Source organism: Mustela nigripes, chromosome 2 (assembly GCF_022355385.1).
Source record: "Mustela nigripes isolate SB6536 chromosome 2, MUSNIG.SB6536, whole genome shotgun sequence".
NCBI classification, from domain to species: Eukaryota; Metazoa; Chordata; class Mammalia; order Carnivora; family Mustelidae; genus Mustela; species Mustela nigripes.
Window position 1 is genome coordinate 93,205,112 of NC_081558.1, and position 27,059 is coordinate 93,232,170.

At 38.8% G+C, this 27,059-nt stretch overlaps 1 protein-coding gene across 3 annotated transcripts in view; it reads right to left on the reverse strand.

Annotated features, from left to right (window-relative positions):
- STAG1 (STAG1 cohesin complex component) overlaps window positions 1-26,822 on the reverse strand; it is a 428,530-nt gene extending 401,708 nt beyond the window's left edge. For 2 of the 3 annotated variants that reach the window (XM_059390976.1, XM_059390977.1), the window contains exon 1: window positions 26,489-26,821. The gene's annotated coding sequence lies outside the window, so the exon portion shown is untranslated. Of the gene's footprint in view, window positions 1-26,488 lie in introns of all 3 variants that reach the window. The other variant, XM_059390978.1, reaches the window with a different exon arrangement.
- Between the last annotated feature and the right edge of the window lie 237 nt (window positions 26,823-27,059).

Below are 27,059 nucleotides of genomic sequence, written 5' to 3' on the forward strand. Positions count from 1 at the left end.
GCTCTCTCTCTGACAAATAAATAAATAAAATCTTTAAAAAAAAAAAAAACTAGAAAATTATAATCATAAAAGTCAGGCTAATGGTTCATTTAGGAGAAAGGGATGGAGCTTTAATGCAAATAGGCAAGCAGTGGAGGAGCTTCCTCAGTGCTGACAATGTTCTGGTCCTTGAACAAATTGGAATTTCATGTGTTTATTTAAATAGTAAATTTATGTTTGACCTATTTTATGTGCTTTATTTCACAATTAAAAGCTCTTCTCAAAGGCATATAAATGTGTAAAGTCTACTAGACATTTCAGACAATTACCATACATAAAAAATATATGAAAGGTGTAAGAGTTGACATGAACCACTTATGATAGTTCGATCACTTAAAAAGGTCCCTTTTGGTCTAGTCACAAATGGCTGCTGCTCTGGTCTTCCTCTGGCTTAGTACTGATGAGTAATGGAAGTAAAGAAATATTCACCTTTAGCCTGGAAGGCTGAACTATAACCTGCAAGTTTTAATAAAGATCAAATACATGCTGGCTGCTACATCCTTAAAGCATCTCATGACTTCCTTTATATCTCACCAATAGTTAATATCAAACTGAATGATAAGCACCAGAGAAATCTTACTAAAAGTAGTTTTATCAAGAGAAAATTGAAGAAATATTTATGATTTAATACTCCCTGCACATCCCCTCCCCCTTGAGCAATAAGCATATAACCACCAGCTTCATACAGCACAAGGTACAGCCTTTTCTGCTTATGGGTCGTCCTCTCCCCATGCTATATAAATAAACTCACTAAGTTGTACCATGCAATGTCTCAACAATTCTTTCTTGACCATTGCTTGAATCTGCTACAGTATGAATGCCTGACACCTTGTTTTATCTTGTGAAATGATAAAATTCTTAAGGTTAAATCATCCAAATCTTTGTTTTCCCAAGAGCAATAATCCAAACCCCTGGTAGCTAAGTAAAATAGCTTCAGGTGCTATACTAACCAAATTTTTAATGTTACAACTGTTTATTGATTTTGACAGTTACTTTCTTTTTTTTTTTCTTTTTTATTCTTTTTAATTTTATTTATTTGACAGACAGAGATCACAAGCAGGCAGAGAGGCAGGCAGAGAGAGGAGGAAGCAGGCTCCCTGCTGAGCAGAGAGCTCCATGTGGGGCTGGATCCTAGGACCTTGACCAGAGCGGAAGGCAGAGGCTTAACCCACGGAGCCACCCAGGCCCCCCTAACAGTTACTTTCTATTTATGGTAAGTGACACTTGTCTCCAACTCACTATAAAAGTTTCCCTTTGAAGTGAACTCGGGGGAAAACTACAACCAATGAAGAAACTAAGTAAATAACAGCAACAGTAGTAAATAACATACTGCAGAACTGATGACATCTGTACCTGAATAACTGAAGTTCTGAAAATACTGCTCTGACCCATAACTTTGACCATGTACTTCTATGATTCTTATTCTACAAGCCCAATTTAGCCACATAGATAAAACATTACTCAAACAAGTTCTACTCTTCTGTAAAGTCGAAATAAATTACTGACCACCCACAAATATGGCTATATTACAGCTATTATAGCTAACTAGCCACAGCAGCTTTTAACATTTCAACAATTAAGGTGTGTGGTGGGGGAGAGGGGGGCAAAAACATCTGTTCATTCTCTCCCTCCTATACAACTGTCCATAATATAAAGAAGCATAAACTTTCAAATTAAAGCTGCTGTTGCCGGGGGGAGGGGGTTTGGGAGAAGGGGGTGGGATTATGGACATTGGGGAGGGTATGTGCTTTGGTGAGTGCTGTGAAGTGTGTAAACCTGGTGATTCACAGACCTGTACCCCTGGGGATAAAAATATATGTTTATAAAAAATACAAAATTAAAAAAATAAATAAATAAACAAATTAAAGCTGCTGTGGACTTAAATTCTGACACTAACTAGTTTTAATACCTTATCCAAATTATTACACTTTTCCAAGCCATAGCTTCCTCATATATAAAGTGAAGAAACAATATATACCTTCCCCAAATTATTTCACGTTTCTGAGCTTTGGTTTGGAAAGAAGATAACAGATCCCTTCCAGCATCGTCCTATGGATTAAGGGGGAATTTGTTTAAATGGCTTATCACAAATGAACGTAACAGGCACTTAATATAATAGCTGCACTGTCTCCACTTCTCACTGCTCTTTTCTGTAAATGCATGGAACATAAAGCCACACAGTATTGTTAATCCTAACCTAACAACTACATCCAAAAAATAATCCACATGCATTTAGTTAACTTTTCATTTTAACTTTTGGACAATCATACGTAAATAAAGAACAGATATTATAATATCTCCATGTCACAAGTCAACTGAGGCTCTAAAAAACTAGAATAGCCCATTTGGGTCAAGTGAAACTAAAATCAAAGCCCACATTTACCATAAATAGGTACCACTGACTCTGATGTTATAAACACTTCATTACTAATAAGAATCAATTCTACATATCAGGAAAAGAAAAACTGTTAACATTTTCAAACCAAAAAATCAGAGCTTAACTTTGAGATATCAGGCCAATCTATAATCTAAATCAGGAATCATGCTATAGAAATTAATATTTAAGAATTTAATTTTTAGGGAAGTCTGGGTGGCTCAGTCAGTTAAGTGTCTGCCCTTGGCTCCTGTCATGATACCAGGGTCATCGGATGGAGTCCTACAGGAGGGCTTCTTGCTCAGCAGGAAACCTGCTGCTGCTCCCTCTGCCTGGGGCTCTCCCTGCTTGTGCTTGCTCATGCACGTGCGCGCTCTCTCTCTCTCTCTGACAAATAAATAAATAAAATCTTAAAAAAAAAATTATTCTTTAAAGCAATTGAACTTTGGAGCGCCTGGGTGGCTCAGTGGGTTTATTAAGCCTCTGCCTTTGGCTCAGGTCATGATCTCAGGGTTCTGGGATCAAGCGCTGCATTGGGCTCTCTGCTCAGCAGGGAGCTTGCTTCCCCCTCTCTCTCTGCCTTGCCTGCCTCTCTGCCTACTTGTGATCTGTCAAGTAAATTAATAAAATCTTTTAAAAAGTAAATAAATAAAATAAAGCAACTGAACTTTGAATGTAAATGATAAAAATTTCTCTAAAGCAGCAATAAAATTCATTCCTATTAGAAACTGCACATTCCAGGACTCCTGGCTGGCTCAGTCAGTAGAGTATATGACTCTTGACCTCAGTCAGTAGTGAGGTCAAGCTCCATGCCCAGTGTGGCATCTACTAAATAAACAAACCAACAAACAAACAAATAGTGGCAAAACTTCCAACCTCACCCCATGTTCCAAAGATATTTATTCTCATGTAAATGGGCCAAATGATAATATAACCCAGCCTCCCTTAAAACTTTATGATTTTTTCCTCTGGAAGAGGAGAGGAAGATTCACAACCTAAAAATCCCCTAAAAAGGAAGATATTTCTTTAAAAAAAAAAAAAAAAAAAAAACCTCATGTATTTATATAAAAAGCACTCCAATCCGAGATTGGAAATCTATTTTTTTTTTTAGAAATCTATTTTTAAGTGTTTCTGTTTTTAAATATAGACATATTTAAATTTTTCCTTCTCCTTTTCACTCTTCAAATGTAATAAATTCATTTTTTAAAAGATTTTATTTATTTATTTATTTATTTGACACAGAGAGAGAGAGAGAGATCACAAGTAGGCAAGCAGAGAGGGGGAGGTAGGTCCCCCACCGAAGAGAAAGCTTGAGGCAGGGCTCAATCCCAGGACCCTGAGATCATAACCTGAGCCGAAGGCAGAGGCCCAACCCACTGAGCCACCCAGGTGCCCCTCAAATGTAATAAATTCTTACTAATAAAGAATTACTAATAGCTTTATATATGACAATGGCAATGTTTAAAATGTCTAGGATTTGCTTCAAAATCATATGGGGGAGTGGGTTGCTGATATGGGTATAGATGAAACAAGACTGGACATGAGAACAACTATGAAGGTGGATGATGAGTACGTGAGGAATCCCTAAACTCTTCTATCTTCATCTGCATGTTTTAAGTTTTCTGTAATTGAAAACTGTTTCAAAAAAAAAGTTTTTTTAAAAGTTGTTTTTAACAAAGTGATAAGTTTTGACCACTTTTTTTTTTTTAAGATATTATTTTTTATTTGAGAGAGAGCATAAGAGGGGAGAGGTCAGAAGGAGAAGCAGACTCTCTGTGGAGCTGGAAGCCCAATGCGGGATTCGATCTAATCGTGACCTGAGCCAAAGGAAGTTGCCTAACTAACTGAGCCACCCAGGTGCCCTTGACCACTGTTTTATGGAGTTCTTTATTGAAATTTTTCTTCCTGTATTGAAATTTTTCAAGTAATCACATTCACCTAATAGAAAATCTAAGTTTTCAAATATTCAGCATTATATTTTTCCATTTGATATAAACAGAATTTTAGGGGGTTGTCTTCTAGCTGGAGCAGTAAAATCCTGTGATGCTATGATTCTTGTTCACTGATAACAGTTATTGTCATGTGTGATACTGAACTCTAATCAAAGAGACATCCTAAATATTCTAATAAAAAGAAGAGGAAAGCTGAAATCCTCATACATTAATAAGCAGGAATGTAAAGTGATAGAACCATTTTATAAAAACTTTGGTAATTTCTTGGGACGCCTAGGTGGCTCAGTCGGTTAAGCCGCTGCCTTCGGCTCGGGTCATGATCCCGGGGTCCTGGGATCAAGTCCCGCATAGGGCTCCTTGCTTGGCAGGAAGCCTGTTCTCGCTCTGCCTCTGCCTGCCACCCACTCTGCCTGCTTGTGCCCGCATGCTGTATCTCTGACAAATAAATAAATAAAATCTTTTAAGAAAAATAAAACAACTTTGGTAATTTCTTAAACACCAAATATAAATTTACTGTATGATCCAGCAATTCGTTCTACTCCTAGATACCAAGGGAAGAGTAATGAAATATGTCTACCCCAGGACTTGTATACAAATGGTCATAGCACCATTACTTCCAACAGCCAGAAGTGGAAGCTCAAATATCCGTCAGTTGGTGAATAAACAAATGGACTTCAGCAATAAAAAGTCCTGAAACATGATATAACATGGATCATCCTTAAAAACACTGTCAATTAAAGAAGCCAAACACAAGACTACATATTGTGTAATTCCATCTAAATAAACTGTCCCAAGAAGGTAAATTTATAGATACAAAAAATAGTTTAGGGCGCCTGGGTGACTCAGTGGGTTAAAGCCTCTGCCTTCAGCTCAGGTCATGATCCCAGGGTCCTGGGATCGAGCCCCACATCAGGCTCTCTGCTCAGCAGGGAGCCTGCTTCCTCCTCTCTCTCTTCCTGCCTCTCTGCCTACTTGTGATCTCTCTCTGTCAAATAAATAAATAAAATATTTTAAAAAAAATAGTTTAGTAGGAAAGTGACTGCAAATGGTGTCATTTCTCTTTGGGTGATGGAAATATTATAAAAGTTAACTGTGGTGATGACTGTATAGTTTTTCAAATTAACTAAAAATCTCTAAATTATGTATTTAAAAATGAGAGTATTGCATGTTATGTAAACCACATAAGTGTGATGGAGGGCAGAAAGAGTCACTGAGAGGAGGAGGATTACAGTGCCTCTAGGATGACAGATGAATAGATTGAAGGATCTTAAAGAAGTAACTTGACCAAAGTCTCAGCGAAATAGATGGCAGAGCCAATACTGAAATCCAGGCTTGATTACAAAATCCATATTCTTCCTACATCCAGAAGTAAGGGTGTATTAGAAGCAACATACATTACTCAACTTTGCAAGAATACATTCAATCTGCAAGTACTGAATGTGACGTAAAGCAGGATATGGACACACAGAAAACATTTCCTTAAACTGAGATAAAGTTATGGTGAGAACTAAATTAGGAAGACTTAAAACATAAATCATCTGCCGAAGGTATAAAGGAAATACACAAAATCTAAAGAAGGTGGCATGATGGGAAGCAGGATCCAAATCTTGTCCATGACTTTATGAAAGCTGAAACTAAATTCACTGAATAGTGAGGAGTGTTCAAACAAATTAAATTTGGCAGTCTCTCTCCAACACTGTCCCTGGATAGAGTATACTGACCTAGATCTGCTATAGTGCAGACAGATTTGTCAGGCTATCAGAGCTCAGTAACACTGACAACTAAAAGGACCCAACTTGATCTGGGTTCATCCAGGTTTACTGGTCAATCTTCAGATTATAATCTGTGTCTGATAAAGGCCTTCCTACAAAAGAAGGCACTAATAGGTGAGCTCAGGTGGACTATTTCACTGGAAAGTTACATTTCTCAATGCATATCAGTAATATGATACCCTGGTTTATTCTTTGGACTTGAAATCACCTGAAATCTACATCACTCCTAGATATAAATAATACGTATCAGTGTCAAGAACCAGAATTTGGTACATAGTTCGTCAGTACCTGCCACACTTAGAACTGACTCATCCGGCAGTAAGCCTTCCCAAGAGACACTCTTACTGCCCTGTTCCATTCCTCTTAAAACTGAAACTTGTATTTTGTTTTACAAACTGCTGCTTAGAAATCTGCAAATGTACAAACTATCCCCCTCAAATGACAACTATTTATACTCGTATTTCACAGTTTACAGAACCTACCTCATTTACTAGCCAACATCCTCTGAAATGACCAGGACATACATATTTATTACATATTGGGAATAAATACAGTGAGGAGTTGAGGTAAAATTAATTTACAAAAGGACATGCTGCTTATAAACACATTGACCGGGATTAAAATCCAGGTCTTTAGTCTCTGGATCCAGTAATTCTTCTACTTCATTCACTTCAAGTTTCTAAAAGGCCAACACAATTAAACCAAGAAGGCCTATGTTTCTGTCAGGAAAACCAATGATTATTTTCTGGTTTTATGAGCAGTCAGAGAAATCCTCTGAGAACTAGGAAAAAGACAATCTTACAGGGATCAGAACAGACCATAACAGAGAAAAATGTCCAATTTGAAAAAAGGAATAAAATAAAAGATTTATAAGTAATACTTAAGGACGTACTAATGGAAATAAGTAATTTAATTTAGAACCAAATGAAAAATTTTAATTTCATAAGTAAATGAAAACAAAGAAGTGCCTTCTTTCAGAATCTTGCTACAAAATCTATTTAAAGCTCTTTTTGTATTCTTTAGCAAAAAGAATGACACTGCTTATAGAGAGGTAGGGTGAAGCTAATGATTGGTTCCACTGTGAAAGTGATATTGAGAAGTATACTACAATTCAGCATTCCATTCTAGATATCACTATCCAAAAGACGTGTGGGTTTATGGTGACCAAGAAACTCGAACAAGAATGTTCACAACAGCTTTATCACAATAGCCAAAAAAGGAAAATAGCCCAAATGTCCATGCACAAAAGAACAAATTAATTCATTTTGGTATATTCATACAGACTACTATATAGGAATAAAATGAGAACTGCTATTACATGCAACAATTTGGATGAATCTCACAAAAATCATGTTAAAGCAAAATAAGCTAGACGAAGTACAAACTTAACTGGTGGCTACAAAAGTTGGAATAGGAGTGAGGGATTGGGGGGGGAGATAACTGAGAAGAGACAGAAAACTTCCTGGAGTGCTGGAAATGTTTTATATCTTCATCTAGGAAATTACATAGTTAAAAACTCATCAAGCTTATAAGCAGTGTACTTTATGTATTAACACATTCTACTGCAATTTTTAAAAGTTAGCATAAGATGTTTATTTGGGACCTCTTATAAAACAAAGAACTTCCTTTAATCTGAAATTTCAAATACAAGACTACTCTGAGAATGTAACTGTAATTGAAAAAGTGATTTTATACTAAATTTAGCCCTCAGTAGAGTCAACCAAAATTACCCCCAAAGATACATATTTCAAATTTTGTTCTAAAATCTATACCTTGGTTGGCTGTACGCCTCCATAGGATGGGCATAGCAAACGTCAGGATTATCTCTATCTAGCCTCATTTCAATCATTTCAACATCTTCCAGAACTAAAATAATAAATTCAACTTTCTCAATGAACAGGTAACGGTCATCTACTAAGAAACAGAAATGAAGTGAAGGTACTATAACAGTAAAAATTTTTTAATAAATGCTATGAGAAATGAGAAAGAACTAGGAATAAAAAAGGATTACTGGGTATGCTGAAGGTCCAAAGATTGGAGAGCATGAATATTTAGTGGCTCCAATCTGCAAAGTTGTGATTTCCTCCAGATGTCCTTAGTAATGCAGAAGCAGGTACACCGAAATAAGAAAGATGAACTGATCTTTGGCTATTAGATAAATGCAATAAAGAGACAAAAGTGCAAAGCAGCTCAACATATTTCAAAAGCTAAATAATGTTCAAGGCTAGATAAGAAAATTAAGGCAGAAGGGGGACAAAAGCTATCAAAGGACTAAAAGACTCCAGGAGACTGAAAAGAAACTATTACTGTCCATGTTTAAAAATAAATTCAAGGGGCACCTGTGTGGCTCAGTTGGTTAAGCACCCGACTCTTTGATTTCGGCTCAGTTCATGATCTCAGGGTCATGAGATAGAGCCCCCTTCCACACCTTGTACTCCAGGATCAGCAGTAGGCCTGCTTGAGATACTGTCCCTCTGCCCATCCCCCACCCCCCTCTCCGGCACATGCACTCTCTCTAAAATAAATAAATCAATCTTTAAAAATTTTTCAAGAAGCTCAACATATACAAAAATTCATTAAGAGGTCTTTCACAGCCAAGTACTATTTATTATTATTTTAGAAAATGAAATGCTTCTAACAATTCAAATTTCCTTTTTTGAGAGAACTAGAAAGGTTTCCAAACGGAAAAAAGTTCAAATGTTTAAAGTATTATAATTGCAAATCTATAGTTCCTCAACATTTCTATGTAAATCCAATGATATTCTGAATCAACAAAGGAAGCTTCCAATTTTTTTTTAAAAGATTTTTGTTATGTATTCATTTTGAGAGAGACAGCAAGAGCATGAGCAGGGGAGAGGGGCAGAAGGAGAGGGACAGAGGGAGAGGCAGGTTTCCTACTGAGTTGGGAGCCTGACAGTGGGCTCAATCTCAGGAAAGCATGTGCTTTCGTCTGAGTGGTTTAAGCCTCTGCCTTCGGCTCAGGTCATGATCTCAGGGTCCTGGGATAGGGCCCCGCATCTGGCTATCTGCTCAGCAGGGAGTCTGCTTCTTCCCTCTCTCTCTGCCTGCCTCTCTGCTTACTTGTGATCTCTGTCAAATAAATAAATAAAATCTTTAAAAAAAAAAATGTTTAAAGTAGGGGTGCCTGAGTGTCTCAGTCAGCTAAGCATCTGACTTCAGCTCAGGTCATCATCTCAGAGTCCTGGGATCAAGCTCCCCACCAAACACCAGGCAGGCTCCCCCCTCAGCAACCGATCTGCTTGCCCCTCTCCCGCTGCCCCTCCCCTCACTCATACGCTCTTTAATAAATAAAATCTTTAAAAAATATATTTTTAAGTAAAAGGTTTAAAGAATAACAATCAAGCATAGTCTTCAGTAGAAATCTAAGTTGCTCAATTTGGTTGAATCTAAGTACTATTTATCAATGTCTATTACTTTGCCCAGCACTGTGCTCTCCTGCTATGAACCACACAAAAGTATGTCCTTTCCCTGAAGACACAGAACAGTAAAGAAAGCCATACCTGAATTATCATAATTTCTCACAGTACAAGCAGTACTTAATTAAGTGCCAAACATGTAAAACAGTCATAGTAGGGTATTTGTAACTTAACAAATGAATTATTTTTCTCTGAAAAGGCAATCTCAAACAAACAAACAAACAAACATACAAACATTCCCCATGCCCATTTGGGGAAATTAATTAGAAAAAAAAAATTCACTATCAGACATGAGAAGAGTACCTGATGTTTCTGTGATCTTTGGCTATGGCTTGGACTAAAATGCCACAACTGTGTTCCAGCTGAAGGGTAGTAGTGGTAAAAAGATTTAAGTTTTATACATCAAAGAAATTTATACTCACACATGCATGCATGCACCATTTTACATATAGGAACTTTGCTTTGGTTAATAAAACTTCAGTATTTTTGTTTTCGTGATGATTACCATCCTTTTAACATAATACAGCAAAACTATTAGCAAACTGGTTTTTCAAAGCTATGTAATTAAACTAGAACTTAAAAGTGTAGTGTGAATAAGTGGCAGTTAGGTTCTCTGGCCAAAATTAAGATACGTTTGCCTCCTACAACTTTTCTCTGTACTAATTGTTCTGTTAGTACTGGCATACCTCCTCAAAACACACATGTACACAGTTTCATTGCTTTAATTTTACCACTTAGCTTACACAATATTGCCTAAGAACAATTTCTTACTTGCTGCCCTCTTTACCCATTCAACAAATTCCAACAGTGAATAGTTCACTGCAAATACAAATTTTCAACTCCCAGTGATTTCCTTATAAATTAAGCTTTCATTATACAAAAACCATTCATACTATTAACACTATAACACTATTAACAATAGCAATTCATCCATTTCTACCCATATCATATGTAAAATGGATTGGTATAGGAAGTTTCACACCATCTTGTATATCTCACCCATTCTACGTGTACATTTTTCCCCTTATTTTAACATTTTTCAGGTAAAGATACATCTCATCATCAACAGCATTTTATAACTGTGCTAGACAGATAGTAATTAAACACAGTTGTCATTGCTCAACCATGAACTCATAGATGTCCACCATGACATCAACTAAGTTATGTGCACTGTTAGTTTCATGCATATTGACTTTAAATACCTTTAAAATGTCTTTAAAAATATTCTATAATTTGGCATTGAAATGAACAGTCAGTATGTACAAAAGTACAATAATAGATGATCAAATCAAACATTCATTATTGCCAGCAATAACCCCAAGCCCATGTTTTCTTATAATGCAACAATGAAGTGAATTATGGGATATGAGAACAGCCGCAAGAGGAACCTAATTATATTTTGCTGCAAAATATATACAAAAGGACAAGCTATCACATGCCAAACAGTGCAAATGAAGGCAAAAGCAAAAGAAACTGTCAAATCTCTGAGAACAAATAAAAAATTTCAACAAATGAGTGGTTGCTGTGACCAATTATAGGCTGTACAGGCATTATGGAGTATGTTTCTTTTTTATTGTATGTAAAATAGTGTTGTGTCTTCTATTAATGGTAACTCAGATTCTATGAAATAAGATTTTAAAAATCACAACTCTTCATTCTTGGTCTTCCCTCCAATTTTCTGCATCTTAGGATAGCATCACCATTCACTCAATTATTGAAGTCAGAAACTTGGAAATCATTCTTGATGACTCCCTTTCCCTCATCACCTACTCTACCCCCAAACACATAGGGAATCAGAACACATGTCGTTATTATCCCTATTACAACATTAGTCCAAGGCATTATCACCTGTCACCTGGACACCAATACAACCTAACCCTCTCCTCTCTATTCTAGCCCCACTGCAATCTAATATTCACACAGCAGCTGGAGCATAACTTCTCAACCTATTAATATTTTGGGGTAATAATTCCTTATTGTAGGGGGCCATCCCGTGCACTGGGGAATGTTTAGCAGCATCCCTGGCCTTTACCCACTAATGCCAGCAGCATACACAATCACCCCCCCCCATTGTAACAACCAGAACTGTCTGCAGATGTTGCCAAATAACCTCTGGGAAACAAAATACATGTTGAGAACCCCTGAACTAGTAGAGTGGTTCTCTAGTGGTTCCTTGGCTGAAAACTCTCCGATAGTTTCTCACCTATAACAAAATCTGCACTCATTAGAGCCCTTACTAACCCAAATATACCCTACATAATCCACTCTGGTCTACCTCTCAAGCCTCATGTGATGCCACTAACACCCCGCATTATGCTCCCTCTAGTCACTATGGCCTTCTCTCACTTCCTAAAATACCACAGCCCTTTCTGCTATAGAAATTTTGCTTTTGCTCTTCCTTGTGCCTGGACCACTCTTGCCCAGTTCTGTGCAGGTCTCAGCTTAAATTTCACGTCCTAGAAAATGCCTTTCCTGACTATATGTATGTATGTATCCCATTATTACCATCACAGTAACTAATACATTCCCTTTATAGCATTTATTAATATATGCATCAATATAGCATAATCAGTATATGATTATGTTTACCTGATTACTGTCTCTCACATGAGCACAAACACCTTATCTTATTTCTAATATCTAGCCAAAATGAAATGAACAAATTTATAACTGGAGAACCTTAAGAACAAAGTGAGTTAACATCAATGATAATTTCAGCACCACTTCCATCTCATTCTCCAACTGTATTTACCATCGTTTCCCCTTGAAGTGGAGGGGAGGAGAATGGAAGGGAAAGAAAGAACCTAACAAAGCCCTCATTTGTAAAGTATCTTTACCAACATATTCTCTGATTATGATAGATCAGATCTGATAGATTAAATGTCATATGTAATAAACCTTAAAGCACTAGAAAGGTGTGATAAACAGCCTGTATTCAATAAATGATGGCTATGTATGTAGAGCACCAAGCCCGATGCCTATAGCAGATAAATGAAAAATGCCACTTCATTTTGTTGTTGATTTAAGTATGTTCCATGCCCAATGTGGGGCTTGAACTCACAACCCTGAGATCAAGAGTCCCATGCTCTACTGACTGAACCTGTCAGGCACCACAAAAAAAGCCACATCTCTTGCCCCCTTTTAATTTCACTTTACCACCAGTTTGCTCTGAATATGGTTTGCTCTGTCCCTAAAAGATACCTTCCCCATTCTGGACCTCCACAGACATAACATACTGGCTGTAACATAGCTTAAGTTATTCATATACACTGACAAGAGAAAGCCAAATATCCACTGAACAAAATCAAAACTCATCACAAAATGATCTCCAAAATACACTGCAATTAGTGTCAGTAAATAGAGTAACCATAGTAATATTCATTTTTGAACCTAGCTTTACATTAACCTGGGAGGGATCTAAATTGCTGTTTAACAGTATCAGTGTTCTTTAACTAAAAATAACCTACTACTACATCTAACGTAAGTCTACTTTTAGGAAATAAAATGGTAAATTCACTTCATGATTAGACTCAATAAGGAAGGGCAAAGTACTATAAAATATTATACAATATTTAGAACAAAATTATTTATCTTAAATTCCTCCTAACATCTGACAGTATTCTGTATTTGTGTCTGTGGGTTTGAGGAAAGTGATAAAGGAGTGTATTACAAGGAACATAAAGGAAGCCAAACTGCCAAGATCTAAATCCTACTTCCGCTAATTACTAGCTATGTGACCTTTGAAAAAAATCAATGAACTGTGCTTTGGTTTCCTCATCTATAAGCTGAGACTTAACAGAAGTACCCACTTCACAGGGTTACCTTTAAGAATTACATAACATATTAAGGGCGCCTGGGTGGCTCAGTGGGTTAAGCCTCTGCCTTCAGCTCAGGTCATGATCTCCGGGTCCTGGGATCGAGCCCTGCATCGGGCTCTCTGCTCAGCAGGGAGCCTGCTTCCCCCTCTCTCTCTGTCTACCTCTCTGCCTACTTGTGATCTCTCTATGTCAAAGAAATAAATAAAATATTAAAAAAAAAATTACATAACATATTAATATGCTTAGAACAGTGTTTGATATATAAGAAAACCTAGTAGCTATTACTTAGTATTATTACATTGCTGTTAACTATTATATTATTTTGCTCCTTTGCATCACTTTCATTAATAACTAACATACCAGATAGCACACATACAAAACATATACATCACTGCAAAAAGCTCTACTGAACAACACTATCAGACCACAGGATAGTTAGAATGCCTGGTGAGGGTGCCTGGGTGGCTCAGTCCCTTAAGCATCTCCATTTGGCTCAGTTCATGACCCCAGGGTCTTACGATTGAGTCATGCATCAGGCTCCCTGCTTGGCAGGCAGTCTGCTTCTCCCTCTGCTCCTCTCCCCACCCCCGACTTGTGCACATACATGCACATGCGCATGCTCGCTCTCTCTCTCTCAAAAAATAAGTAAAATCTTAAAAAAAAAAAAAAAAGTGCCTGGTAAGATAACGTGTATCATTTTCTTCTCAAATTTTTTAATCAGTTCTTAGAAAAAAAGCATTCTAGGCCCAAAGCATTTTTTAATCTATTAACTCTGCTGTGTAATGAAGAACTTGAGATTCAGTCCTATTTAATAAGTCAAAAAAGAGTGGGAAAGAAGAGTGTATCTCTGGGGATCTTTTTTCTTTTTAATTTTATTTATTTATTTGACAGACAGCAGAAACGGGGAGAGGCAGGCAAAGGAAGACAGAGAATCAGGCTCCCCACTGAGAAGAGAGCTTGATGTGGGGCTCGATCCCAGGATCCTGAGACCATGACCCAAGCCGAAGACAGAGGTTCAACCCACTGAGCCACCCAGGAGCCTCTGAGGATCTCTTTCTGAGAGACAACCAAACAAATGGATTTTCTCATTCCCTCTCCACCCTACACATCACGCTACCCACCAAACTCTCTCTCAGCAAATGGTACCACTCTTAGAGAAGGAATTAACTATTAATCATTTTGTATTAGTTAATTATTAACAAATTAAAAAAGCAAATTTGTGACATAGTAATATAAGCTTCTCTAACACAGTAAATAAAAGATCTACAGCTGCATCTAACAATTAGCCTGATTTTAAAGTACAGATTATAAATGGTTTTGGGAACATCTCAGACATCTGTAATTTCATATGAAAATATTTCTTATTTCCACTGATAACAAAATCACAGGTATTGTTAGCACAATTGTGATTTGGTGCTCACATACAAAATCAAGCAAAATGCCAAATCTCACTTACACGTTAGTGAAGATAAAGATGTGATATTTTCCAATCTAAGTTCATGAACCCTGGTTTTAAAAAAGATCTGCTTTGGGCGCACCAAGATGGCACAGTTGGTTGGGCCTCCAACTCTTGGTTTCAGCTCAGACCGTGATCTCAGGGTCAGGGTCATAGGATCAAGCCCTGCAGCTAGCTCCATACTCAGCACAGAGTCTGCTTGGGATTCTCTCTCTCCCTCTGCCCCTCCTGCTCGTTCTCTCTCTCTCTCTCTCTCTCTCAAATTAATAAATCTTTAAAAAATAAAAAAATTAAATTAAAAAACTAAAAAAGATTTGCTTTAGATTAGACTTTAGAGTCACAAAACACTGGACTCGAACCTACCACTTTCCAGCTAAGTAATACTGGGAAAAGGTACTTAACCTCTCTACTTCATCTATGAAATGGGAACATACCAAAGTAAGATTGCTGTGCTATTTAATTACTTTAAACTACTTAACAGAGTATTTGACACATCCTCAATAAATGTATAAACTATTATAATCAGTAACCAAATCTGACAGTTACATGTACATAACCTTGCTATGCATCAGAATCTGAGAGATTTCGTGTGAGCTGATCTGGGATAGATCCAAGCCACTGTTAAATTTTTAAAGCTCCCAGGTGATTCTAATATGCAGCCAGTGGCCTTACAGACAAAGTTCAAACTCTGCAGTTTGGCACACCCGGAACTCTCATCACTACTTACAGCTCTGTATTTTAATCACTGCTCCACAGGTAACCAATGCTCTGAACACACACTAAACTAATGCTTCATCAACAAGTGGGCTATAGTAGTGCCTCTCAAGTGCCAGCCTATATCAGAGACACCAGAAGGACCTGTTAAAAATTGCTGGTCTCTGCAAAATTTCTAATTCAGCTGGACTGGGGAGAGGTCCAAGAACATGCATTTCTTTTTTTTTTTTTTTTTTAAGATTTTTTTTTTTTTAATTTATTTGACAGAGAGAGCAAGATCACAAGTAGGCAGAGAGGCAGGCAGAGAGAGGGAAGCAGGCTCCCTGCTGGGGCTCGATCCCAGAACCCTGAGACCATGACCCGAGCTGAAAGCAGAGGCTTAACTCTCTGAGCCACCCAGGTGCCCCAGAACATGCATTTCTTAACAAGCTCCCAGATAATAGTGACACTGCTGGTGCATGGACCACACTTGGAGAACCCACTGGTCCACACCAGATCACAACCTGGTTCCTTTATAGTCACCTAAAATGGCATTCCTATCTCCAACATAGCATTCTTGACTAACTAACTTTCACTTTTCTTCCAAAATTCACCTTCAGGAAGTATTTAATCACTTCAACAAACCACCTCAAGGCACTTGTTATCTACTATAAAACTTCACTAGAAAAAAAAAAAAAACTACAGAATGTTCTTAGTGGTCTTAGTGGTACACTAACATTAGTATACACAGACTCTTTCATAAGAACTAGAGAAAAAGGCCTCCTCTAGACAGGTGAATTTTTAAAAAAGTAAAAAGCAAAAGGGGAGTCTGTCAAGCAGAATAAAATCTGGATTTCAGCTGCCACCTACCCTTTTCGCCAGGTACCTTTATGTAGAGCACCAATTCCACAGTCATAATAGCCCTGGCACAGCATTACTACTAAAACACAAAGGAAGAACACTCAAACCAATCCTGAATATCAGGAAAGGAGGAAGAGGAAAGAATGAGGAATCAGGTTATCAGGAAAGGACTTGTGGAGAAAGTATCACCTAAATTCTGAATCATAAATTGCTTTCTCTGTACACAGAGCAACAACGTCTTCATATACAGTGTATGGCTCTCATATACAGTGTATGGCTTACTGTAGATTTCAATAAATTATGAATGACTCTCCATAAATAAAATTATACAAAAACACTTGCTAATCTACCTCTTTCTCAACAAATAAAGAAGCACACACACACCAACAGCTGGCACCAAAAACTATAAATACTACCTAAATATTAACATTTTGGTCTGTATACTTACCAGCTAGGAGAAAGCACAAAATTTTTCTAATAACCAATGGGAGATCAAAGGCAAAAGAAGCCTGCTGAAAATGCACTTGGGTTTTTCAAAATTAAAGACTTTCAAATTGTGGGTTAAATCCTCTGCCTTCAGCTCAGGTCAGGATCTCAGGGTCCTGGGATTGAGCTCTGCATCCGACTCTCTGCTCAGTAGGAAGCCTGCTTCCTCCTCTCTCTGCCTGCCTCTCTGCCTACTTGTGATCTCAGTCTCTGTCAAATAAATAAATAAAATATTTTTAAAAAATAAAATAAAGTTTTAATCTACTACTAGTTCTATGTGCCGATAAGAACCAATTAATTAAAATGCTTTCCTTCAGGAAAGTAACCTCCTTATTTACCTATAATTTTATTCACCTTTTAAATTTAAGATTACTGTCCTTATAATTTATGTGCAATGCAATACAGTCTATTAGTTTAAAGCTAACTCTTTAACTTCTACAACAACCCATGACAGAAGAATACTTTTATTCCCATTTTAGAGATGAGAAAACTGAAGGTAAGAAAGGTTATTAAAGAACTCACCCAAGTGGGGCGCCTGGATGGCTCAGTTGTGAAGTGTCATGATCCTAGGATCCTGGGATCAAGGAGCCTTGAATTGGGCTCCCTGCTTGGCAATAAACCTGCTTCTCCCTTTCCCACTCCCCCTGCTTGTGTTCCCTCTCTCTCACTGTTTCTGTCAAATAAATAAATAAAATCTTAAAAAAAAAAAAAAAAGAAAGAAAGAAAGAAAGAACTCACCCAAGTTTACATACCTAGGAAGGGGCTGCATTAGAATTTAACATACGCAGTGTGACTCAGGTGCCAGGAACTCTCTTGAACAATGGCTTTCTCAGTCATTTATCATGTGACATGCTTCCTTCATGTGTAAACATATGAACTTTTTCACTATCCTTAGCAATGTAAGATACACAGTAAAACATTTTCTTTCCAAAATGTAATTTAAGTTTGAACAATAAAGTAGAACACAACTTATGCAATTTTAGCTTTTATATCTTGCATGTCATAAAAATTTCTGCATATTTGCTACTTTATACCATCACTACCAGAGAACAGAAGAAGCCTACCTCTCAGTGCTGTAAATGAGATAAGAAAAATACTAACCTCATACAATAAGGATCAACAGAGCTTTAGAATAAAAGGAATCAAGTACCTCAAAAGAGACAATAAGGTCATGTTCATGCTTGACTATGTATAAAGCACACTTTGTCTGCCTAAGATTGAGAAGATAGGCAATGGTGTCTCAAACATCTACCTGGGCCTTTACACGATTCAACAACTATGAAGAGAAATTTTGTCAGAGAGCCTAAAAACAGTAAAGGTAATATGTAATTATTAATGTTACTTTGATCAGAAAATAAAGGGACTCTGTGGAAGAACTCTTCTGACTCTTATCACTTCCAAAACATAATGTATTTATTATTTGGGGTGAATTGACAGGAAGAGAGCCATCTCCCCTTAATTTTGCAAGTTAAGCTTCCAAAGTATCTTGAACCTAACCCCCTCCTAGCATTTTACGTGTTATTCCTATTAGTTTGTTTTGTTGCTTTATTATTGTAAAATGTTTATTGGTACATAGTAAATACTCAGTATTTTCTTTTACACTTATTAACACCAGAACAAAGACATGGGGAGATGGGCTAGGATACAAATATGTAATCCAACTTGCTGTAAGCATAAAACTCAAAGAGAAGCACAGTACAGATAAAGAGCTGAAAAGCCAAACTGCAGCCATGTGAGAAATATGAGGAAAACTTAATCCCAAACAACACAGGGAAAATTAAGAAAATTCATCAGGCAGTTCTGAGAGACAGTTCTCCATGGGTCTCTCACTTTTCTGCATGGCTTGAAAACAGAGGCACTGAATGCCTGTGTCCCAAACTTTTCAAGATTACCCTATACAGTGAACAGTCTTGGAAAGAGAAACAGCATCTCCAGAGAAAAGGAGAACCATGCTTACTATCCATTATAAGGATTCAAGTTTTCCTAGGCTTAAGATTCGTCTCCTGTAACCCAACCCAACGCATGCAGATGTTCTATCTTTACAATACCATAATGTGAGCTCAGAGATCAGATGCAAATGCTGATTCTGTCATTTGTTAGCTGCATGGTCTTGAGACAATTAGTCTACAACACTAAAGGATAATAAGCAGTATGACCACTACCACTTAGCACTACTGCTATTGCTGTAGTGCATTGCTCTCTTTGATCAAGGAGCCTCATCCCAGTATCCATTACACTGTGGCAGGTTAACCTGTTAGCCTTCAAGTACAATAAAATCTCAGGCCTCTAAAGAATCATGACAGGCATTAGCACATAATCAATGTTTACTATAAATGAAAGAGAGATTCTACTTCCACATTATCAGAAAAAAGCAAAACATGGGATGTCTAGGTGGCTCGGTTGGTTAAGCGTCTGCCTTCTGCTCAGGTCATGTTCCAGGGTTCTGGGATCAAGTCCTGCATCTGCACTGGGCTCCTTGCTCAGTGGGCAGCCTGCTTCTCCCTCTGTCTGCCTTTTCCCCTGCCTCTGATTTCTCTCTAATAAATAAATAAAATCTTTAAAAAAAAAAAAAAAAAAAAAGGAGAGGACTGCCTGGGAGGCTGTCATTAACGTCTGCCTTTGGCTCAGGTCATAATCCCAGAGTCCTGGGACTGGGCCCACATCTGGCTCCATGCTCAGGGGGAAGCCTGCTTCTCTGTCTCTCTCCCTCCCTACTTGTGTTCCCTCTCTCGCTGTGTCTCTGTCAAATGAAAAATAAAACCTTTAAAAAAATAAAAAAAGAAAGAAAAAAGGAAAAGAGAAAAACAACTGTATGCTGCCTTAAAGAGGTACAAGTGAAACACAAAAAGAGTTTTTAAGTAAATCAGTGAATAAAGATAAATAATGGGAATAGTAAGCTCAAGAAAATTGAAGTAGTTGTACATAAAGTAGACCCAAAAACAAAGTATCACCAAAGAGAAAGATAAATATTTCAAATGATAAAAAGATCAATTCATCAGAAAGACATCTTATATATTGTATGTACTTAATAACACAGCTTCAAAACACAAGCCAAAAACTGACAGAATTAAAGGCAGAAAAGACAATTGCATGAAACAGAAATTGTTTATTTTAACCTCTCAGCAACTGATAAAACGATAACCCCTCCCCCCCCAAAAAAACAGCAAATACAGAAATGATTTGAAAAGGCCAGCAAAACACCTTAACCTAATTGATGTTTAAAAATACTACACCCAACAACTGCATAATACATTCTTTTCAACTATAAAAGGTTCATTTACCAAGAAAAACCATAAAACAAGATTCAATAAATTTAAAGGGATTAAAATCATACAAAATTTATTATCTGACCTCAAAAAGAGATTAAGTTAGAAATCAGTAAGATACCTAAAATCACCCCAAATATTTGAAAATTACATACACTTTTAAGTAACCCACATGTCAAAGAAGAAATTACAAAGCAAATTGGAAATTATTTCAATTGAGTAACAAAAAATACAACATATCAAAATTTGTGGAATACAGCAATGTTTACAGGAAAAGTGATACTTTTGAATGCTTAAATTAAAAAACAAAAACAAGAAATGTCTAAAATATATAACTTAAGATTTCACTTTAAGAAGCTAAAAAAAAGCAAAAATGTGGAAGACAGAAAATTATAAGGAAAAGAACAAATGAGATAGAGAAGATAAATGGAGGAAACTAGCAACGTTATTACTTGAAAAGATAACAATACCGGTAAACCAAGAATGATACCGGTCAAGAAAAAAGTGTACTAACAACACAAGAAATTAAAGATGAGCTATCACTACAGAGCCTACAGACATTGGAAGAATTTCAATGGAATCTTATAAGCAATTATATCAATAAATGAAAGGAGATAAACAAACATCTTTAAAAATACAACTTACCAAAACTGACAAGATGAAACAAAACCTAAATAGCCATACGTCTAATAACAAAACTGAATTGGACTACTACCAAAAACCTTCCCATAAAGAAAAATTCCAAGTCTAGACAGTATCCCTGAATTCTAACAAACATTCAATTAAGAATATCAATGCTAAACAAATTCTTTCAGTAAATAAAGGAACACCTCCCAACCTATTTTTTGAGACCATCATAATCATTACACTGAAACCTGACAAAGACATTACAACCAAAGAAAACTACAAAACAATATCCCTCATGAATATCCCAAATCCCTAACATTAAATATAAAAAAAGATAATACTCTGTGACAACATGAAATTAACCTAGGAATCAAGGTTATTTTGACTCTCGAAAACCACCATTTCTTTATTCATTCTACCACCATTTTGGCTAGTAGGACACCTGGGTAGCTCAGTTGGTTAACGATCTGCCTTTGGCTCAGGTCATGATTCCAGGGTTCTGAGCTAGAGTCCCACTATTTTTCCCTCTGCCTGCCATCCCACCCCCACTCTCCCCCCACCCCGCTTGTGTGCCATATGCACACGTGCTCTCTCCCTGACAAATAAACTAAATCTTCAGAAATAAACAAAAAGTAAATTCTGGCTACTGCGAGCAAAGTTACTGTGAACACTTTTATTCACATGTTATCTTCAACTTACTAGATAAATCAAATTTTTCTGCAAAATGGCTATCAATCTATACTCCTGCCAAAAATGGGAGTATAATTTCTCCACATTCTCACCAACACTTGATATTATCAGAATGCTTAATGTTTACCAATTTGACCGAAGTGAAATTATTTCTTCTTATGGTTTTCCTCTGTACTATTCTGATTACCAAAGTTCAATGCTTTTCCAACTCTGACTCATGGTATCACTTAGGTGAGTTACAACCAACATTCTTAATTTAAAAAACAAAATGAGAAAATATCAGAGGGCACTGCATAAAGGTTAAATGTTATTTCATGAAACTTCTATTTCCATTGTGTATATGCTTATACTGGGTCACAGTATAAATTATTTTTGTTAACTGTATGCTTCTAGCAAGTTAAAAGTCATTTTTATAGCTGTTTCATTACAGCAAAACTCTATAGAGACATCTGGGCAACTTATTAGGGCACCATTCAGGACCATGACACAAAGGAATGTATTTTATGAAAGTAAGACCTGAGATGTCCTTCCAGCATAAACTGGCAAAAACAGAATCAGAAGAGGGAAAAGAAAAAAAACTTGAGGGAAGCAATAAAGGGTGAATTATATGGAGAAAAGTTTCTACAAAACCAACTGATCTATGACCTACTTAAAGCTCACTTCAAAATAATCACATTTCTCAATAAAACAAGGTTTCTCTCAGCACTAAGACAGAAAGCTGGGATCCTATCCTTTCTTAACTATTGAAATGACAGAAAACTGACCCCTCCTTCTCTAGAGACATAATTCCCATCTCAAGATTCATCTCATTCTAGGCCTCATACAAGAGTATTCTTTTAGGTCTCTGCTTTCTACCCTTCCCTAAGGAGTGTCACAGTAACCAGAGACATCTTAATTCCAAAGACTTATGTGTTTATTCAGTTAACAAAGATTTACCAAGCCCCTAGTATATCCATCCCCTCTCTATTAAGAAATTAAGTTGTATCTCCCTCACAATTTTAACTCCTTATTATATTCTTAAAGATTATTTATTTATTTGACAGAGAGAGAAAGACACAGTGAGAGAGGGAACACAAGCAGGGAGAATGGGAGAGGGAGAAGCAGGCTTCCTGCGGAGCAGGGAGCCCGATGCGAGGCTGATCCCAGATCCCTGGGATCATGACCTGAGCCAAAGGTAGACGCTTAACGACTGAGCCTCCCAGGCGCCTCATCCTTGTTATATTAAAGCTTGATATCCTTAACTAAAACTAATCGCCTCCTCTTGAAAATATTTTTCTTAGACTCAAACCATCCCACATACCATGACCCAATTTCTGCTATCTTCTCTGGTTAACTAATAATATCCCTACTTTAACCCTTTCAAATAACTATTCTTTTTCATAAGAATTTCTTCCTCACAAACTGTGGACTAATCATACCACAACAATTGCAATGAGTGTGAATCCACCTGTCACTCAATAGGAGTGTTACCTTGAGCTTTAAAATCTCTTACCTTATGAGACTCAATCTCATCTCTAAAATGGCTAAAACAATAGGTATCAAGGAATAATGATAATTACATAATCTATTGCCTTTCTTATTACCTAACATTTACTATAATTTTAGTTTTTAATTTCCTCTAAATGCAATAAAATGTTTTCATAGAGGCACTTAAAGTGAGATACCAGGAAATATGGGAAGGAATGGTTTAAAGACATATAAGTAAACTCATCACATCGGTTATTGCCCTCCTTCTGTGCTCTGCTCCTACGTATATCCAGATTCTAAAAAGGCAAAAATAAAAATACTTCTTTCCCAATGGCAGACAAAATTTTAAGAACCCTCAATGACCCACACCCTATAAATTCCACTCCCTTTGACTGTGGGGAGACCTGTAAATATAATGGGATACCATCACTCCAGTGGTTGTTATAAGGCAAAGAGATTTTGCATATGTATTTAAGGTTCCTAATCAGTGGAATGGCCCAAAAGGAAATTATCCTGGGTGGGTCTGACCGGACCAAATGAGCTTTAAAAAAGGGTCTTAAAGGAGAGTTTAGAGGTCAGAGGGAGGAAGTCAAGGAGACTGGCTTCTGCTTGTTTGAATAAAAGTAACCATAATCATATGGGAACTGCTTATGTGGACTAGTGGTAAACTAACCAAAAGCTAACAAAAAGAGGGACTTACAACCTCAAGGAAATTAACTGTGCCAACAAGTACTGAGCTTGCAAAAACACTCTAAACCTCAGATAAAAACTGCAGCCACAGCTGACATCTTGATGAGATGATCTGGTGAGATGTTTTATATCTCCAGCTACTAAGTCCAGTTACCAAGTACCCAGATTGCTCACCTATAGAAACTGTGAGACAGTAACTGGGTGTTGTTTAAGCTGCTAAATTAGTTGTACTATGCTATACATCAAAAGAAAATGAATACACTTCCTCACTACAGGACCAAACAGCAAAGGAAAAAAGGGGAAGATGAAACAGGACTTCAGCTGCCTCCATTTTGACTTCTATTTTGACCTCCATTTTGCCTCAGTCTGTACTTTCTTACTAATTAAGCTCCTCTTTCTGGCTCCTCTCTTAAATCAGGCGAAACACCCTACCAGCAAAGAATCCCCTGATAAGAACCAAAACTACACCCACAACCAATAAGGGGTGCCCTGGGCAGTCCTTATACCCCACCAAGACCCCATGTGACTAACTCTAGGACAGTGACTGACTTGACCTTCACTGTCCCCCCCCTGCATATACCCACCCACCTTTGATTCACATTTTCCTTACGGAAATCTAGAAGTTTTAGCATTTGGGAGAAACAGTTCTCCTAGTGTTTGCCTCACTGAAATAAACTTATTTCACCACCTTTGGTCTCTTAGCCTTTGGATTTTGTCAGCAGCAAGTGCCTGGACCTAGTCTGTTTGGGACCCCTAGAGCCAGATGCTCTTGTACCCCTGAACCCAGGCTAAAAAGAGATGCATTTTTTTCCTCATGGTGCATAAGACCTCCTCACAGCACTGATTATGAAGATATACAGATCCAGAATCAAGGGGAAAAGGTAAAAACTGCATAAAATGTTTGAAGTTTTAACTATTAAAAAGCCTTTTTCATACAGATTTTGTTAAACTATCATATAATTTAGTACCTTCATTTTTGTAATGAGGAAAATAAAGCTCAAAGAGTGACACCCCAAAAGGTGACAAACTTAGGGAATGTTTATTAAAGTAACTTCAGTCCAGGGCTCTTTCCCCTACACCACAGCCCTCCTTAAGGCTTTGAAAGAGCCATTCGAATCAACAGTAATTATATTACTGTCTTCAACGGAAGGAATCCAAGTAACATAATTTCCCATATTTCCCATCTATTTCATTATCTCCTAGCTGTCAGAACATCAAAAACTAAAATGGATACTGAGAAATTTCCACTCAATAGTAGCTGGTTGGGTTGTAAAAACGACCACTGGTAAACCACTTAAATAAATTTAAAATACATTCTAAAAAATATAAAGAAAAAAAAATTAGAACACCTGTAGGTTTTCCAGAACTTTATTTAGAAAGCAAAAAATTTGTGTTGTAAGTGTTCACAAAAATCAAAAGCAAACAGACAACCTTTCCGGATCTTTCAATATATCCCCCCTTCTACAGTTTTTAAAAAATCTGATATTATCACTATAAATATGAAAATACAGTACAATATATATATACAGTAAATAAAATGGTTTTTAGTTTCATTGTTGTGTGTACTTTCCTAGGTATATCACCATCAAAATTTGCAGTTTTCTTAAAAACACAAGGAAAACTAAAAGGTAGAGTCATACTCAAATTCCACATAAATCACAAATTACTGAACTTTCTCTATACCAACTCAAATACTTTTACAATGTATTTCCTAAGAAGATGCAAAATATACTCCTTTCTAGTCAGGACCACAATTAGGAATAAACTATATTCATCATCTTAACAAGAACTTTAACAGCAAATAATTCGCTATCGTCACATACAGACAGCATTGTTTTGGGTCTATAAGCTTCGGAAACCATCCCACGATTTATACGCCCCGGGCACGATTCTCTGCAATGTGAAGAGAATCGATAACATTTCAAATGTGGGTAGAAAGGGTGACGTGACAATCCTAAGACCTGAAAATTTTTTTCGGTCCCTAGAGCACACTTGAAGCACCCAGTTCAGACCCTCCAATCAAGGCCCAGGTCCAACTCCAGGCACTCCAGTTTCCCAGCTCTTCACCCCGCCCCCACCCCGAGAAAGGAGGGAAAACAACTTTTATTGGCCTCTTCTCCCGAGGAATTGGCAAACTAGCGGGGCAGTGCTCTGGCCTGAACACGTTTCACAGGGAGGCCTCCGTCGGGGGCGGGGAAGGCAGATAGCGGGAAAGCCCGGCTTCGACGCCCCTTCTCCCCCAGTCGCCAACCCCCTGCCCCACCCCACCAAGCAGCAGCCTCGGCCGGCCGCCACGCCGAGCGACCCCCAGGCCCCTCCGCGGAGGCGAGCTCGTTGTCATGTGACGACGCCGCCGCTAAAACACCGCAGAAACGCAGGGCGGCGGGCGGCGGACGGCATTCGCACTAGCCCGCCTCGGCCCGGCCCCACCGGGCGCGGGCGAGTCCCGAGTGTCCGGGCGGGGGGGCGGAGGGCGGAGGGCTGGCTTGGCGGCGGGCCCGAGCGCGCCACAAAGGCTTCCGCGCCCGTCGCTGTAGTGCCCGAGCAGGCGGGGGCAGAATTTTCGGGCCCGCGGGAGGGGTGGGGAGGAACGAGGGCTCCCAGGTGCCCGCCGCGCCCACAGGCGCCCCCCCGGGCTCCCGGACAACCAGCGACTGCCGCGCCCCGCACAGGCCCGCGCGGCCTCCCTCCCCCGCGCGGGGCCCGCGCCCGGCCCGCCCGCCCGCTCCTCGCCCGCGCTCCCTCGCTCTCTCGCTCTCGCCCGGCCTCCATCTTGGATCCGCGCTTCCAGCCCCCGCGCCGCTGCCGCCGCATTCCCCCTTTCCCGCCCCCCGCCGCCGTCGCCGCCGCCTGCACTCACCTCAGCTGCCCATCCGGGCGCCGCCGGCCGTCGACCTAGTTTCCCCCCAAAAGTCTCCGGTGTGTTATTCCCGATGTGGGGGGGTTGTTACGGGGTGGTCGCCGGGGGTTCGGGAGCGGGGGCCGCGCCTTCAACGGAGCTGCAATCCTAACCCGCCATCTGGTGGCATTTTCCACACGCCAATGGCGCCGCTGCAGACTTGGGTCCGGACCGCCCTCTGCTGGCCGCGACGCTTACTGCCTAGCTGACGGGACGGGCCTGCCCGGAAAAGGGAGGGAGCTGAGGCGCGAGCTGGGGGCCACGGCGGGGACGCGCGCAAACGCTTTCCTGTGGGGATTGCACGCACGCGCACCAGCGGGGCGGGAAACGTGGCCGCTGCGTGGAGACCCCGCCCCCGCGCGGAGCGGTAGCCTAGCTCAGCCAATCGCAATTAGCGGATACCTCTCGGTGAGGACGTTGTAGATGGTTCTTGGGCCGCCTGAGGCTGGCGGAAGGACGGCCACGGTGGCGCCTGCGCGCCCCGCTAGCCGAGTTGCCGCCCGCCATTTTTGGAGCTTTTCCGAGACCTGGG